The sequence below is a fragment of the Pongo pygmaeus genome, chromosome 19, assembly GCF_028885625.2.
Source record: "Pongo pygmaeus isolate AG05252 chromosome 19, NHGRI_mPonPyg2-v2.0_pri, whole genome shotgun sequence".
In the NCBI taxonomy this organism is placed as follows: domain Eukaryota; kingdom Metazoa; phylum Chordata; class Mammalia; order Primates; family Hominidae; genus Pongo; species Pongo pygmaeus.
This window is the reverse complement of record NC_072392.2, coordinates 38,030,806-38,049,239: the sequence shown is the minus strand read 5'-3', so window position 1 is coordinate 38,049,239 and position 18,434 is coordinate 38,030,806. Positions and strand designations below refer to the sequence as shown.

At 39.2% G+C, this 18,434-nt stretch overlaps 1 long non-coding RNA gene across 1 annotated transcript; it reads left to right on the top strand.

Moving 5' to 3' along the window:
• Positions 1-1,455: 1,455 nt before the first annotated feature.
• On the top strand, positions 1,456-17,147 carry LOC129017162 (uncharacterized). Its single transcript, XR_010124573.1, has 3 exons — positions 1,456-1,533; positions 7,230-7,407; positions 16,856-17,147. It is a non-coding gene; the product is annotated as an uncharacterized LOC129017162 (long non-coding RNA).
• The last annotated feature ends 1,287 nt before the right edge of the window (positions 17,148-18,434 follow it).

Below are 18,434 nucleotides of genomic sequence, written 5' to 3'. Positions count from 1 at the left end.
AGGTTTCAACAGGTTGTCCAGACTGGTCTTGAAATCCTGACCTCAAGTGATCCACCTTCTTGTGCTTCCCAGAGTGCTGGGATTAGAGATGTGAGCCACTGCGCTTGGCTGGTTTTGAAATATATTTGTTCTTAGAAGTTGAGTGAGTGAGTGTTGTTCAGTTCAGAGAATTAGTTCAATGTAGTGCCGACATACCACAGAGTTCTCAGTTGGATATTGTTACATTGTACTGCTGTCTTGGGACAGCACTTTACGTAGAGGTAAAGTAACATCATCTTTCTTTCATTTAAGAATTACGTATTTTTTATTATTTTTTTGAGATAGAGTCTTGTTCTGTTGCTCAGGCTGGAGTGCAGTGGCACGATCTTGTCTCACTGCAACCTCTACCTCCTGAGTTCAACTGATTCTCATGCTCAGCCTCGTGAGTAGCTGGGATTACAGACATGTGCCACCACGCCCGGTTAGTTTTTGTGTTTTTACTGTAGATGGGGTTTCGCCTTTTTCACCAGGCTGGTCTCAAACTCCTGGCTTCTAGTGATCCACTTGCCTCGGTCTCTCAAACTGCTGGGATTACAGGCATAAGCCACTGTGCCTGGCCAGAATTACTTATTGAATATGTGTACCCATAGATTTATCAAATAATTATATCCTTATTAAAATTTTTCTTTCAATGTCATACTTTATAAGAGGTAGGATAGGTTAACTAAAAAGCATTTTCTTTAGCTTCCATTTGTTTCTCTGTCTTTAAGTAAGATATCATGATGTCAAAAGAGGCTGCAAATAAAATACCTTGTCAATGGCACTCCCCCAGATTAGATCTTAACCAAAAGGCTGAGAAGCAGTAGCTTTTTTTTCCCCCCAAAAGGAAGAATGCTTTAGTTTATTTTACAGGAGAAAATTTATTCCAGTACAGCACCACTCTGGTCTTGTATAAATTACAGAATTCACTTAGATAATTTCTAGTCTTTGCTCTCCTGGATGCTGGACTCTGTAATAAGTTTAGGAGGTCAGCTTTCTTTAAATTATCCCCAGGTTGGAGGATTTTAGGTGTTGGGATGCCCAGGGTGGTGGTCCTTCTTAGCCTTGTCTTGCCTAACATACTTTTAGAATTGGTCTAGAGCTGGACAGCTTTGTGGGAACTGGTGTGACCTAATTTGCTTCAGTTTAATAACTAATATTTTAGCATTTGAATGTCATAGAGGCATTCCCCTATCCCATACTTTTGTATCAGGAGGTTTTATTATTTTATCAGTTAAAAATTGCATATTTTGTGGGATGCTTTTTCTGCTTTAGTGAAATGTAGGCTTCACCTCTATTGTGATGCTTGGTGGATTCATTCTTGCTCATCCGAAGTGGCAGCTGCAGTCCTGCCACAGTGAAATATATTTTTAGCTTTTTTTTTTTTTTTTGAGATGGAGTCTCGCTCTGTTGTCAAGCTGGAGTGCAGTGGCATGATGCCAGCTCACTACAACCTCTGCTTCCCAGATTCAAGTGATTCCCCTGCCTCAGCCTCCTGAGTAGATGGGACTACTGGTGTGTGCCACCATGTCCGGCTAATTTTTTTTTGTATTTTAGTAGAGGTGGTGTTTCACCATGTTGGCCAGGATGGTCTTGATTTCCTGACCTTGTGATTTGCTGGCCTTGGCCTCCCAAAGTGCTGGGATAACAGGTGTGAGCCACTGTCCTGGCCATTTTTAGCTTTTTTTCCAAGGTAGCTTAGGCCACCTTGAACACCTTGGCATAACACACTTTGATTATGCAAAGGTTGTGGGCCAAAAGCCGGGAGTTCCTGCTGAGAGGAAAAATTGCTTGTTTTTTGGCAGGATAGTATTTGAAATTTTGTTGTTGCAAGATTTTCCTGTTGAGTAAATATGTGTTTGTTTATTTAATATGAGAAGATTTAAAAAGGAACTTAAATAGATCAATTTCATTTTGCAATATTTTGCTACCTGTTTGCAATATATAAGAGGCTAGTTCTGGGTTTATCTGTTTAATTCAGTTAGAAGTGCTATTGTCTTTTATGACAGTGACATACAATTATTACTATATTATTCTCATCCTAAAACATTATATGTTGATATTTAAGAGATGAGGAAGTTGCTTATAAAATCTTGATCAGATTTCTTAAACAATTCATAGAATTTTTTTAGTTCATGAGTCAACCATGTAACTACCCTGAGTTAATGAGTTTTGGTGCTAAGAACTGAAATTATAATTTGATACTGCCACTTAAGGTGCTCCCTTCCCCTTCAGTCTAAACTTTAGATTCTTTCTTTTCAGTGAGTTTCAAATGTAAAGTATTCAGCCCAGGTATCTTAGTGAGCCAGGACTGGAGTGAAGGGTGGAGGGAGGGATGGGGAAGGGCAGGGGGAGACTGAAAAGATGAATCCTAGGTCTCCCATTCTCGCTAGATGAGAATGTTTCTCCACTGTACCTTTTGTACACTTAGCTTTCATTTAAGACTTTGGAGGAAAACATTCTGGTTAAAAAACAAGATCTGAGCACTGTTGCCGTGTAGCTCGTGGATAAGTTTTGAGGAAGGAGGTTGTAGTGGTCTCCAGGCTGCAGTTCATGTGAGGACAGGAAGGGCTTGCTTTGACCTGTCGATTTGTATGCCAGTAGGGGCTAATTTCCTGATTTTGCTAGTGTTTTTTTTTTTCCCTTCTGTATTGGGTGAATAGTACTTTTAAACAAAACTGACTTTTTTGGGGTTTTTTTGAGATAATAAAGTTAAACTTCATTAAAGTCATACCACAAAACTAGGACAACAGGAAGGATTACTGAGATGAGGGAAAAAATGGAGAAGTCACTTAACTTGTGACTTTGAGTGACATTGAGTGTAATTGTTGAACTCAGGACTCGCCATAGCTGAAAGTTAAACAATGTGCATTAAAAAATTGTACCTCATGGGTTTCTAATCATTTAGGCCACTGTTAGAAAAAAATGGGATGACTCTGGGTTAAAATCTTTTTTTTTGCCTCTGCATTCCATTTATAGCGTTATTTATTTGGGATGTCTGAGTTGGGAGGAGAGTGCAGAGATAGATCACTTAAAGCATGTTTTAGGACAGCAGATCAGAATTAGTTGGAAAACTTTTACAAAATGCATGAACGTTCATATAGTGAAATACTCATTTGTTTTTGGACAGAGTTTCATTCTTGTTGCCCAGGCTGGAGTGCAATGGCATGATCTCAGCTCACCGCAACCTCTGCCTCCTGGGTTCAAGCGATTCTCCTTCCTCAGCCTCTCGAGTAGCTGGGATTACAGGCATGTGCCACCATGCCTGGCTAATTTTTGTATTTTCAGTAGAGATGGGGTTTCAGCATGTTGGTCAGGCTAGGCTGGTCTTGAACTCTTGACCTCAGGTGATCCACCCGCCTCAGCCTCCCAAAATGCTGGGATTACAGGCGTGAGCCACTGCGCCTGGCCCATATAGTGAAATACTCTTTAGCAATAGAAAGAACTGTAGATGCATGAGAATAATTGCCAAGATGCATTATTATTTTTTTGGGGGATGGAGTCTCGCTCTGTCACCCAGGCTGGAGGTTGGTGATGTGATCTCAGCTCACTGTAAGCTCTGCCTCCTGGGTTCACGCCATTCTCCCCACCTCAGCCTCCTGAGTAGCTGGGACTACAGGCTCCGGCCACCATGCCCGGCTAACTCTTTTGTATTTTCAGTAGAGACGGGGTTTCACCGTGTTAGCCAGGATGATCTTTATCTCCTGACCTCGTGATCCACCCACCTCAGCCTCCCAAAGTGCTGGGATTGCAGGTGTGAGCCACCGCACCAGGCCAAACAAGATGTATTAAGTAATAAAAGCAAGATACAGAACAGTGTGTTTCTAGTATGCCACCATTTACATAGGGGAAAAAGTGTGAGTGTATGTATGTGTAGGATATTTTTAAAGGACACTCTAGAAACTAGTAACTTTGGTTGCCTTCTGGGAGGGTAACTGGGTAGCAGCTGGAGGAGAAGGGCGAGGAGATTTTTCGCTTTGTATTCTGTGGTACTTTTAAAAACTCTTAAGTCCTGCGTATAATGTTTATTTCCAAAAAGATCAGCCCTCCCCACAATGCCACATGTTGGCTTTTCCCCTTCCACCTGGAGCAGTTGCTGGTGTATAGATGAGGAGGAAGCTCCTCAGGTGCTTTTAATGTGTGGTCTCACGGAACATCTCAGCTCCTCCTAGTTCACTGCTTGCTGAGAAAGCCGCAAAGCATTGCAGAAAACATTAGTTTTTCCCATTTTGCCACAGACAATTTTGTGATATTGGAGGAATTATTGACTTTCTCTGCTCTTCACATTTCTCACCTGTCAAATCAGTGTTGGGTAATCTCAACCTTCCAATCCTTAAGATTTGCTGATCTCCATGCCTCGGGCCTTGGAAGGGAGCAGGGAGAAAACAGACTGAGGGACAGCTGGTCAGTCTTCTGACTCTTCTCCTGGTCAGCTTTCACAACAGCAGGAAACGTGACATCACGAGAAAGGATGATATATTTACTTAAAATATTTATATATCACATGGTACCACATGCAATTTTTAAAGTTCTTTCTTTTTTTTTTTTTGAGATGGAGTCTGGACCCTTCACACAGGCTGGAGTACAGTGGCACCATCTCAGCTCACTGCACCCTCCGCCTCCCAGCTTCAAGTGATTCTCCTGCCTCAGCCTCCCAAGTAGCTGGGTTTACAGGCGTGTGCCACCATGCCTGGCTAATTTTTTGTATCTTTAGTAGAGACTGGGTTTCGCCATGTTGGCCAGGCTGGCCTTGAACTCCTGACCTCATGATCTGCCCACATTGGCCTCCTAAAGTGTGTGAGCCACCACGCCTGCCCTTAAAGTTCTTTCTATACGTTTTTTCTTTTATTTTTTGAGTCAGAATTTCATTATATCACCCAGGCTGGAGTGCAGTGGCACAATCACAGCTCACTGCAGTCTTGACCTCCTGGGCTCAAGTGATCCTCCTGCCTCAGCCTCCCAGGTAGCTGGGACCATGGGTGTGTACCGCCATGCCTAATTATTTTTTTTTTTTTTTTTTTTTTTTTGAGACAGAGTCTTGCTCTGTCGTCCAAGCTGGAGTGCAGTGGCCCGATCTCAGCTCACTGCAAGCTCCACCTCCCAGGTTCATGCCATTCTCCTGCCTCAGTCTCCCGAGTAGCTGGGACCACAGGCACCCACCACCACGCCCAGCTACTTTTTTGTATTTTTAATAGAGACGGGGTTTCTCTGTGTTAGCCAGGATGGTCTCGATCTCCTGACCTTGTGATCCGCCTGCCTCAGCCTCCCAAAGTGCTGGGATTACAGGTGTGAGCCACCACACATGGCCGCCTAACTAATTATTATTATTATTATTTTAATTTTCTTGTAGAGATAGGTCTGGCTTCATTGCCCAGACTAGTCTTGAACACCTGGCCTTAGGAGTTCCTCCGATCTTGACTTCCCAAAGTGCTGGGATTACAGATGTGAGCCGCTGTGGCCAGCCTATAAGTTTTGTTTTAAAGTGAGATTGAACGACAATTCCCTAGAAAATTTTATTTTCTAAACCTAACTGGATAAAGAATATATTGATAAAAACTGAGAAATTGATCAATTTGTCATACTGAATTATTTTTTGAATTTGCCCTCTTCCCAAATACCTTGAAATGATGGAAACAAAATTAAAACTTTACTAATCAAGTATTAAATGGGTGGAGATTTTATATATATAAAATTATATCTGTTATATTTTTATGTATACAATTATAAAATTTTCATCTTATATTTAAATTCTATTTTTTTAAAACCACCCAATTAGGTAATAATAGAACTCCAGTCTTAAAGTAAGAGTGTATGTACACACATGCACATGTGTATGTGTGTATATAAAATTTTTGTCATGGGAGTTTTATATATAATTAAGATAGAAATTATATATTATGGCACACTTTCATACATATGTAATATTCTCTACCATATGTATGTAAAATACTCCCATATTAATTATGTATAACATAAATATTTGTGTTATCCTGAAACATAAACATAGATAATCATGTTTTAGGATGGGAATACTCAGGAGTATAAGGGTACCTGTTCTCCCATTAGTCAGTCTGTGAATTCAGTATTTATGTGTTCTCATCCAGAATTTCTCTGGGACGTGACAAGCTGACTCTGATCCTTGTGTGTAAGAGGAAATGTGCTAGAATAGCTGGGAAGGTGGTGAAAGTAGCAGCAACAACAAAGCACAGTGAGGTGAAACTTGCCTTGCTGGATATGAAATCTCGTAATACTAGAGTAATTTGAAAAGTGTGGCATTGGCACAAAAAAAGACAGACAAATCAAATTAGTCTAGAATTGTGGACAAGTAGGAATATACTTTATAATGAAGATGGCTTTGTTTTTCTTTCTTTCTTTTTTTTTTTTTTCTGAGATGGAGTCTCACTCTGTTGCCCCGGCTGGTGTGCAATGGCATGATCTCAGCTCACTGCAACCTCCACCTCCCAGGCTCAAGCGATTCTCCTGCCTCAGCCTCCCAAGTAGCTGGGATTACAGGCGCATGTCACCATGCCTGGCTAATTTTTGTATTTTTAGTAGAAAAGAAGTTTCACCATGTTGGCCAGGCTGATCTCGAACTCCTGACCTCAAGTGATCCGCCCACCTCAGCCTCCCAGAGTGCTGGGATTACAGGAGGAGTCACCGCTCCTGGCCTTCTTTTTATTTGCTATTTCAGTTCCATAGAAGCATGCAAAGCATAACATAACAAATGTCCATCTACCTACCATCTGTGATTACAAAACTTAGTATTTTATCATCCTTGCTTCAGAATTTCTTAATAAAGACAATACTTCCTCTGCACAAATGCTTACCTTAAAACTACTCTTGAATTACTTTCACAATTGACTTATCAACTCCCAAATTTAAAACCACGTATTTTTGTCTTTATATTCCTCAGACATTTATAGAAAGGTATTTACTGAGCAGTTACTATGTGCCAGGTATTATGCTGTTTTTATATACTGTTTTTACTTTATATAGCTAATTATATTATTTTTCACATAACCTATTTTAAATATAAAAAGAAATGATGCATTAATGTTTTCAAACTTCGGTAACTTTTATTAAGTAAATACTTGAGAGGAAGCTTTTACTGGTAATTGTGGTTTTATTTATGTAGCTATAGTTATAATTTATTAGAAGTACACTTGGTGTTTTAGTTCTTATTAATTCTATTTTTTTCCCATCCTGTTTAGATGGTTTCCTAGAAACATGATTGTTTACTGGCGTTGATCTCACAGTCTGGTGAGGACTTCTTTACTGATAATGTCAAGTTCAGGTTATCCTCCCAACCAAGGAGCATTCAGCACAGAACAAAGTCGTTATCCTCCTCACTCTGTAAAGTATACGTTTCCCAGCACCCACCACCAGCAGGTAAGGAACAAATACTATGCAAAGTGCACATGTTTTTTGTGCTTTTCTTAACGTTTCCTATTTAATACACATGTTGGTAGAAACCACCACATTTACCTTTTTTTTTAAGTGGCAAGAGCTATTTACAAAGACGAGGAACCAAAAGTTGGGAATTAATTATCTCTGTCTTCTTACTGTGGCTTTATGCCGATTTGAAGAGTTGAACTTGTCTTTGCTTTAGATGACAGGAGTTGATGATAAATAGAAAATGTATCAATTCTCTAGAATTTCTAGGGTAAGACCTATATTTATACTCCCAAGTTGTGGTTGAGTTTTCAGCTGGCCAGATAACTTGGCATGTCTCGAGTGATGGCCAGGATAAAGACCCCTGTCTTCTTGAGAGACTGATGGTAGGAAGATGTGTATAGTAGGTAGCAAGGAAGGGATGGTAGACAGGAAGGAAGACTTTATCATAGGAAGAGTTGGTAAGAGATTGATTTACCTTGTGAAAAATAAAGTATGAGGTAAAATAATCATCTCAGCGTAGACCAAGGATATGGGTGTAAGAGGTTTAAAGAAAAATAGGAAAGGATGGGATAAAACGGTCATCTCAGAGACTGAGAAAGCAGATTTGTCATGAAAATGTACTACGGGGTCCTCCTGAGGACTCCTGTGAAGTGCAGTCATGACTGCAGAGTTAGAATGGGCATTCCCACGTTGTTCCTGTGTAGGGAGGCATTTAGTCTTTCACCATTACGTGTAATGTTAGTTGCACGTTTTTGTTGATGCCTTTTTTGGTTGAAGAGGTTGCTTTCTGTTCCTAGTTTGAGAATTTCTGTCATGATTGGGTGTTGAATTTTGCTTGTGTCGTCCCCCTACCCCAGTGTTATTCATCTGATTACCAATTTTCCGGGTTATTGTTGCTGCTGTTTTTTTCATAAAATCAGGCCGGGCGCAGTGGCTCACGCCTGTAATCCCAGCACTTTGGGAGGCTGAGGCGGGTGGATCACTTGAGATCAGGAGTTTGAGATCAGCCTGGCCAACATGGTGATACCCCATCTCTACTAAAAATATGAAAAAATTAGCCAGGCATCGTGCAGGCACCTGTAATCCCAGCTACTTGGGAGGGTGAGGCTGGAGAATCGCTTGAACCTGGGAGGCAGAGGTTGCAGTGAGCCAAAATCGTGCTGGTGCACTCCAGCCTGGGCAACAAAATTAACTTTGCAGTTGAGTTTATATATATACACATATATCTATATTAGAAGGCACTTGTTATATGTGTACAGTGTTAACAAATTTTGACAAATTCATGAACTCATAGAACCATCACCAAAATGAAGATGAACAACATTTCTAACACTCCAGCACGTTCCTTGGCACCCCATCCTCCTTGGCACCCACCCGTGTCAGTCCTCCTCCCCCACTTCCTACTAACCTCAGCTCCTAGGAAACCACTGATCTGCTCTCTATCATAAAACATTGTATAAGTTCTGAGCTTCATGGGAACTCTTTTGTCTATGACCTCTTTTGCTTCCCATAGTACTTCTGTGATCTATCCATGTCTGGCATGTCTCAGTTCATTCCTTTTTATTGTTGAGTATGGGTATACCACAATTTGTTTATCCAGTCACCTATTCCAGTTTTTGATTTTTATTTTATTTTATTATTATTATATTTTAAGTTTTAGGGTACATGTGCAGAATATGCAGGTTAGTTACATATGTATACATGTGCCATGCTGGTGTGCTGCACCCATTAACTCATCATTTAGCATTAGGTATATCTCCTAATGCTATCCCTCCCCCCTCCCCCCACCCCACAACAGTCCCCAGAGTGTGATGTTCCCCTTCCTGTGTCCATGTGTTCTCATTGTTCAATTCCCACCTATGAGTGAGAACATGTGGTGTTTGGTTTTTTGTCCTTGAGATAGTTTACTGAGAATGATGATTTCCAATTTCATCCATGTCCCTACAAGGGAGATGAACTCATCATTTTTTATGGCTCTCCAAAGGATACTGTTAAGAAAATGAGGCAATACTTCTTTTAATAATCCAGATACGACAAATATATAGATATATGTTTTCTAAGTAATTTTACCTATAATAATCAAAAACTGGACCATCGAGGCTAGGACCAGTTTTTGATTATTATAGGTAAAATTACTTAGAAAACAAATATTTGTTGTATCTAGATTATTAAAAGAAGTATTGCTTCATTTTCTTAACAGTATCCTTTGGAGAGCGTACATTTTTTATTTGTATCAAGTCCGATGTACTTTTTTTTTTTGGAGATAGAGTCTTGCTCTGTCTCCCAGGCTGGAGTGCTATGGTGCCATCTCAGCTCACTGCAACCTCTGTCTCCCAAGTTCAAGCAATTCTCCTGCCTCAGCCTCCTGAGTAGCTGGAATTACAGGCATGTGCCACCACGCCCAGGTAATTTTTGTATTTTTAGTAAAGGTAGAGTTTCACCGTGTTGGCCAGGCTGGTCTCGAACTTCTGAACTCAAGTGATCCGCCCGCCTCAGCCTCCCAAAGTGTTGGGATTATAGGCATGAGCCACTGCACCTGGCCTTTTCTTTCTTTCTTCTTTCCTTCCTTTCTTTCTTTCTTTCTCTTTCTTTCTTTTTTTTCTTTTTCTTCCTTTCTTTCTCTCTCTCTCTCTTTCTCTCTCTCTCCTCTTTCTCCACTTTCTTTCTTTGAGTCTCACTCTGTCACCCAGACTAGAGTGGGCAGTTGCGTGATCCCAGCTCACTGCAACCTCCTCTTCCTCGTTGAAGCAATTCTCCTGCTTCAGCCTCCCAAGTAGCTGAGATTACAAACACCTGCCACCATGCCTGGCTAATTTTTTGTATTTTTAGTAGGGTTTTGCCATGTTGGCCAGGCTAGTCTCGAACTCCTGACCTTAGGTGATCTACCTGCCTCAGCCTCCCAAAGTGCTGGGATTTCAGGTGTGAGCCCACTATGTGTGGCCGGGATTGATACTTTTTCATCCTGAGATATTTGATAGAATTTGTCAGTGAAACTGTTGGGCCCAGGATTTTTTTTGTGGGAAGAATTTAAATATGAACTCAATTTCTTTCATAGTTATAATTCAGATACTCAATTTTTTCTTGAGTCAGTTTGGGTATATTTTGTTGTTTAAGGTATCAGATTTATTGACATAATTTGTCTCAATATTTCCTCATCATTTCAGTGCCTTTGAGATATGTTGAGATGTTGTTCCTCATGTTCATAATGTTTGTTTTTATTATTTTTTAATCAGTCCACCTAAAGGTTTATCAATTTAATAGATTCTTGAAGAACTAGCTTTGGTTTCAATCATTTTCACTATTTTTTTATTTCACTGATTTCTACTCTTTATTGTTTTTTCTTCTCTAATTGCCTGTATATATATCATTTCTGACATCCTTCATTCTTTTTGTGTTTTCAAGTTTTCTTCTGATATTATTGTGTTTTTGCCTGAAGCACTTCATTTCTCTCAGTTTAGGTCTTTTGGCAATTAATTCTCTCAGCTTTTATTTGCCTGAAAAAGTTTTTATTTCTGAAGACAATTTTCTCTAGATATAGAATTCTAAGTTGACAGTTTCAGTATTTTAAGAGATGTCATATCATTGTATTCTGGCTTGTATGGTTTCTGACTAGAAGCCTGTGGTCGTTCTTCATTTTTGTTCATTAATATATAAAACACATTTTTCCCCCGTGGCTACTTTTTTTTTTTTTTTGAGGCATTCTTGCTCTGTCATTCAGGCTGGAGAGCAGTGGTACGATCTCGGCCCACTGCAACCTCCGCCTCCCAGGTTCAAGCAATTCTCGTGCCTCAGTCACCTGAGTAGCTGGGGCTACAGGCATGCACTACCATGCCCAGCTAATTTTTTTTTTTTTTCGAGACAGAGTTTCACTCTTGTTGCCCAGGCTGGAGTGCAATGATGCGATCTTGGCTCACCACAACCTCCGCCTCCCGGGTTCAAGTGATTCTCCTGCGTCAGCCTCCCAAGTAGCTAGGATTATAGGCATGCGCCACCATGCCTGGCTAATTTTGTATTTTTTAGTAGAGACGGGGTTTCACCATGTTGTTCAGGCTGGTCTCAAACTCCTGACCTCAGGTGATCCATCCACCTCAGCCTCCCAAAGTGCTAGGATTACAGGCATGAGCTACTGTGCCTGGCCCCAGCTAATTTTTTGTATTTTTATTAGGGACAAGTTTTCACTATGTTGGCCAGGCTGGTCTCGAACTCCTGGCCTCAAGTGATCTGCCTGCCTAACATATTCTAATATTTTTTCCAGTGTCTTTTTGTTTCAATTTTTCTTTTTTTTTTAAAGCATACTGAAGTTTAAAATGTTTTTACTGCCATCAAATCTTTTTTCTATAATGTTTATTAACCTTTATGCCTAATTGCCCTTTCTTCCCTGATATCAGATAAATAAGTACCCACACATTTTCTTTGAGTTCTCATGCAATGAAGAGTAATTTAAAAGATAATAAATGTATCTACAATTTATTTTCAAATAGTTCAACCAAAATGAAGTTTTAGGCACATACACAGACACACACAGAAAGCAAGTATGTTAAAATGTTAACTCCTGGTGAATCTAGATGAAGGATAAATGAGTGTCCATTATACTGTTCCTTCAACTTTTAAGAGAATTTGAAATTTTTCAAAATAGTAAGTTGGATGGGGAAAAATTCTTTGCCGTAAGCTAGAAATTAGCTAAGCTTCTAGGTGTTTTGTGACCCACCTTATCATGTGAAACATCTTTATCATACAGTAGTCTGTGGGGTTTATAAGAAATGTTCTGCTGCATTAAAAAAAAGAAATTTAAAAATATAGTGAATAAAGGTCATCTTCCATGGCTGAATACATTACCACAAATGTAATTTATTGAATTTCATTTTTTAGCAGAAAAGTGTCTTAAAAACTGATTCATTAAAATGAGACATGTTGTGTTGTAGTGTGACCCATTTCCATGTTATAGTTGAGAAACTGGATGTTCAGAAAAATTAAGTGACCTAGGTAGTACCTCCTGAGTTGGAATTAACCCAGGACCCCTGACTCTAGTCCTGCTTTTTTCCTCTAAACTGTAAACCATGACTACTACTGCTAACTAATACTTCTCTTTCCGTCTCCCTCTCCCCATTCTCTCCCAACTGCCCACCTCCAGAAGTAAGGATTTAAAAAGAACTAACATTTGTTAGATTTTTTTTAAATGTTAAGCCCTATGTATATCATTTATAGAAGAATTAAATAAGCTTGAAAGAAAAAATTACCTACAGTTTTACCACTTAAAAGTTATTAACATTTTCATGTTGATTCTTCCCTAATTGTGTGTGTATTATTTTAATTTTAATTTAATTTTTTTTTATTTTATGGGTTTTTTTAAAATTTTTTTTGCTGCTGCTCCTTGTGGAACAGGGCTAACCCATAGGCAGTGTGTCCAGAGTCAGCCCGTATGACTATTTTAATGTGCTCACTTTGTACATTCTGTTTAACTTTACTTTTGCTTAAATACGTGCTTAGCTTCTTTTTGTGCCAATAAGTTTACAACTGTATTGTTAGTGGCTACTTAGTATTCCACATATGAATAAATAAAGTTCACTGATTAAATGAAGTTATTTCCTTAATCAAACTTCATACATTTAGGTTACCTGTTTGTTCAGAAGTACGGTGTTGTGACATGCATTTTTTTTTTTTTTGAGACGGAGTCTCACTTTGTTGCCCAGGCTGGAGTGCAGTGGCACGATCTTGGCTCACTGCAACCTATACCTCCCAGTGATTCCCTGCCTCAGGCTCCTGAGTAGCTGGGACTACAGGTGCCTGCCACCAAGTTCAGCTAATTTTTGTATTTTTAGTGGAGATGAGGTTTCACCATGTTGGCCAGGCTGGTCTCGAACTCCTGACCTCAGGTGATCTGCCCACCTTGGCCTCCCAAAGTGCTGCGATTATAGGTGTGAGCCACTGCAGCTGGCCCATACATTATTTAGGTGTTTTTTTTTTTTGTATGCATTCTTACTTATTTCCTTAAGGTAGACTTCTTTTAGTATAATTGATTACAGACCAGGTTGATTTTTAAGGTTCAGTGGGTATTTCCAGATTGCCCTGCAAAAGAGTAGGGCCAGTTCTTAACTCCTGACAAAAGTGTATAAAGGTACCCACTTCTTGGCCGGGCGCAGTGGTTCACGCCTGTAATCTCAGCACTTTGGGAAGCTGAGGCAGGCAGATCACCAGAGGTCAGGAGTTCGAGACCAGCCTGGCCAACATGGTGAAACCCCGTCTCTACTAAAAATACAAAAATTAGCTGGGCCTGGTGGCAGGCGCCTGTAATCCCAGCTACTTAGGAGGCTGAGGCAAGAGAATCACTTGAACCTGAGAGGCAGAGGTTGCAGTGAGCTGAGATTGTGCCATTGCACTTCAGCCTGGGGGACAAGAGTGAGACTTCGTCTCAAAAAATAAAAAATAAAAATAAAAATAAATAAAGGTACCCACTCCTTCTGTATCCTTGCTGACACCACGTTTATTGTTTAACAAAAAGATTGTTAATTTGATGAATGATTGTTTATAAGTTATTATTTGTTAGTAAAATTTAACATTTTTTATTTGTTTATTGGTTATTTTTCCTGTTTTGTAAATTGTTTTTTCGTATATGTTGCCCATTTTTTTGTTGGTTTATTTCGTATTGAGTTGTTAGAGTGCATGTTTTGCAAATGTTTTCCCTATTTAATCATTTGCCTTTTTAATTTGTTATTACTGTTTTGATAAGCAGAAGATTGTGTTTTTGCATGTGTGTTTTTTTTTGTTTTTTTTTTTTTTTGAGACAGAGTCTTCCTCTGTCACCCAGGTTGGAGTGCAGTGGTGCCATCCCTGTTCACCGCAACCTCAGCCTCCCAAGTAGTTGGGATTACAGGCTCGCACCACCACATCTAGCGATTTTTGTATTTTTAGTAGAGATGGGGTTTTACCATGTTGGCCAGGCTGGTCTCGAACTCCTCACCTCAAGTGATCTGCCTTCCCCAGCCTCCCAAAATGCTGGGATTACAGGTGTGAGCCATCGTGCCCAGCAGAAGATTGTTTTATATTTTGTCCATCAATCTCTATTTTTTGAAAACTAATGTCTTTTATATCTTTTGCTTTTGGCCTTCCTGAACCCAAGATAATGTGAATCTTTTTTTTTTTTAACTTGAGGTTTTTTTTGATTTGCTAATAAGCCTCTTATAAATGTTTGCTATTACTTGGCTTTTTTTTTTTTTTGATGTAAGATATGAGGTAAGAATCTAATTCTTTTTCTTCAGGATTGGTATCTGGCTGTTTCAACCCAAGATTGTAAATTTCATGAAGGCAGATATCTTGTCTGTTTTGATCCACCACCCTATTCCTGTTATATAAGTAGGCACTTGAGGATTTGGTTTCTTATTAAATATTTAATATTTAGAAAGGAAGTCAGTGGAAAATATTTATTTGTAATATTAATTGTTTGGGCATGCATCAGAATCACCTGAGGAGCACTTTTGAAGTCTGCTGAATCAAAATGTAATCTCTTTTGCTATTACATATGTTTCTGTAACACAAATTTACTCATATGCGTATAGTGGGAGAATGATATTCATGTATCATGAAAGCCCTGGTGGTTCACCAAAGATCTTTCTTTATGCATTAACATTTCTAAGTTCTCAGGAGTGTGCTGTGTCATAATGAAAGAAAAAGGCTTCACAACACATGAAGACTTAAAAATATTTCAACATTCTGCATTTAGTTTTCATTTAGTGCAAGTAGTAACTGGTTTAGTGAATTTAAGAACTGTTGCGCTTTTCACAGTGTTAGTGAAGATTCAAGCAATGAAAAGACAATGTGAAGACAAATTTTCTTGTATGTTTTTAACGTTGATAAAGGAGGGAGGGGGAGAAAAAGAGGTTGATAAAGATGGTTGTATGCCAAATATGAGGGTTTTTTTCTTTTTTTTGAGACGGAGTCTCGCTCTGTCACCCATGCTGGAGTGCAGTAGTGCAATCTCAGCTCACTGCAACCTCTCCCTCCTGGGTTCAAGCCATTCTCCTGCCTCAGCCTCCCAAGTAGCTGGGACTACAGGTGCCTGCCACCACGCCCAGCTAATTTTTGTATTTTTTAGTAGAGATGGGGTTTCACCATGTTGGTCAGGCTGGTCTCCGACTCCTGACCTTGTGATCTGCCCGCCTTGGCATCCCAAAGTGCTGGGATGACAGGCATGAGCCACCATGCCCGGCCACTGATATTTTATTTAGATGAAACATACTGGTTTATTCTGGAAGCCAACGACCTCACGGATTTACATCTTAAGAGAGGAATCATAAACTGTAGAGCTTAAAGCTGCCAAAGATTGACTGTATGCCAGATGCAAAGGATACTGGAGCTTTAACTCTATTAAGTCTATTAGAATTGTTATTGCTTTTATTGGTGCTTTCCTTACAGAATTGTACAGGTTTTAGGGAATAGCCATAATCTTATTTTCCCAGAAGGCCTCTTAGATTCAGTGCATAGTATTACAGAATATGAGGCTTTTCCTCAGTGTATATTAGCTGAAATATCTGTACTAAGGTGTTTTGAAGCAACTGTCCAGTTATCTCCTGTATGCATTCTTGGCTCAGAACTATTGAATTTTCACAGTTCCTTAATCACTATTTAATACATTTTAGGATTCTGTAATCCTGTGAACTACCCTCATTGTAGGTTTCTCATAGTCTAAGTGAAATTAGTACTCTAAAATTTCTCTGTTTTATAATATTGCTTATATCTTTACAGCAGACTGGAAATTAATAGGGTGTGTGTGGATGTGTGTTGGAGGGTAGTGGATTTTGGGTGAAGGGGCTTTCATTCTGCTACAGCTCTGCTGATTTGGAGGTGCAATGGGATGTTTTTGGCTAAGGAAATGTTACGTATGCTGTAGTGTGGGCTTTATGAAAGTAGGCCCAGAGATAGTAGCAGCTGAAGTTCCTAGGTCACTTCTCTGACTTTTGTACCTCAGTTTTGGTTTGGAAAGCCTGAAAACTTTTGCTAGGAACACTTGGCCATGTTATAGTTGTTAAGTTGGGTGGACACACAGGTTTTACCTGGAATAATACTATTTCCCAGCCAGTTGTTCAGACCATTTGAAGAGCCATTGCAAGGAGACGGCTGAGAAGTTGGTATCTTCCTTTGTCATGATTGCATTATTTACCTATAAATTCTCTATAATTTCAGTATTGTTACACTAGAGGCTGATCAACACTAACTCACCTGACTTTGTATAGCTTTTAGGCTCTTCAAAATAGTACATGGTATATCTAAACTATAAAAGTGAGGTGAGAATTTGCATATATGTAAATATGAAAGTTACTACTAAAGGTTTCATTAGACACATAGTACACATGGCTCTGCTGTGGTTTAAAACTGACTTTTTCATTTAAGGCAATCTGGACTCTATTAGTGAGAAATAAATTGTTTTTCTTGGTTTTATTCTCTAAAGGATCCAGCATTCGGAGGCAAACATGAAGCTCCCTCCTCTCCAATATCAGGGCAACTATGTGGAGATGATCAAAATGCTTCACCTTCAAAACTTTCAAAGGAAGAGTTAATACAGAGTATGGATCGTGTAGATTGAGAAATTGCAAAAGTAAAACAGCAGATCCTTAAACTGAAAAAGAAACAAGTAAAAGTCTTTGTCTAATATATTCTAAGAATGTATGTTTTTCTCCCTACAGAAGGTATTTTTGAGTTTTCCATATTTTGAAACTTTACATAAAAGGAATCATGCCTTATATATTCTGACTTGCTGGTTTTTGCTACTGTTGTGGTTTTCTTACATTCATTCATTTTCCTTGCTGCACTGTCTGATTATATGATTGTAGAGAGTGAAATTTGTGTGTCCATTCTATTTTTGATTTTTTTTAATAATCCATACAATGGTGCTGGTTTTTGGTTCACATGTAGAGATTTTCCAGGGCATGTGCCCAGGAATGGCAGTGCTTGGCCCAAGATTATGCACAGTGAACTATTTAATAGATGATACCAAATTTGCTAAGAAGTAACACCATTTTACATTCCCACTGGCAGCTTACGTGGGTACTGGTTTGTGCACATTCTTGCCTTTACTTGATACCATTTTTTCAGTTGGATATGAGATAGTCTTCTGTGGTTTGGAAGGAGGCTGAGCTTATTTTCATTTGTTTATGGGTTATTTGGGTTCCTTATGTGCATGTTCAAGTCTTTTGTCTACAGTCTCCTATTTCATCATTGAAACTTTTAGGATTTCCTGAAGTCCCTTGTCAGATATGTGTATAGAAGATTTGCCTAGTTTGTGGCCTGTAACTTCACTTTTAGCCCAGTATCCACTCTAAGTGTACACGAAGTGCATTTTTTTTTCCCGGATTTGGAGTCTCACTCTGTCACCCAGGCTGGAGTGCAGTGGTGCGATCTTGGCTCACTGCAACCTCTGCCTCCCAGGTTCGAGCGATTCTCCTGCAACAGCCTCCCAAGTAGCTGGGACTGTAGGCACTTTAAGTACTTTTAATGTATTCGTAAAGTTGTATAGCTATTACCACTCTCTAACTCTAGAATACTTTTATCATTTCAAAAAGAAACTCCATACTTACTAGCAGTTACTCCCCATTTCCCCCTTTCTCCAGCCCCTGGCAACCACTAGTCTATTCTCTGTCTCTATGGACTAGCATATGCCAAATATCAGAAAAAACAGAATCATATGTGACCTTTTGTGTTTGGCTTCATTTATTTAGCATGTTGTTCTGATTCATCCATGTTGTATCTTGTGTCAGCACTTCATTGCTTTATATGCCTGAATCCCATTGCATGAGTATACTATGTTTTGTTTATCCATTTATTTAGTTGATGGATATTTGAGTTGTTTTCATTTTTTGACTATGATTAATAATGTACTGTGATGAGATTCATGTACTCGTTTTTGTGTGGACGCATTTTTACAATTTTCTTTATGTATCTAGGAGTGGGCATATGGTAAATCTATGTTTAAATTTTTGAAAAACTTCAAAACTATTTTCCAAAGTCTCTGTACCATTTTATATTATTAC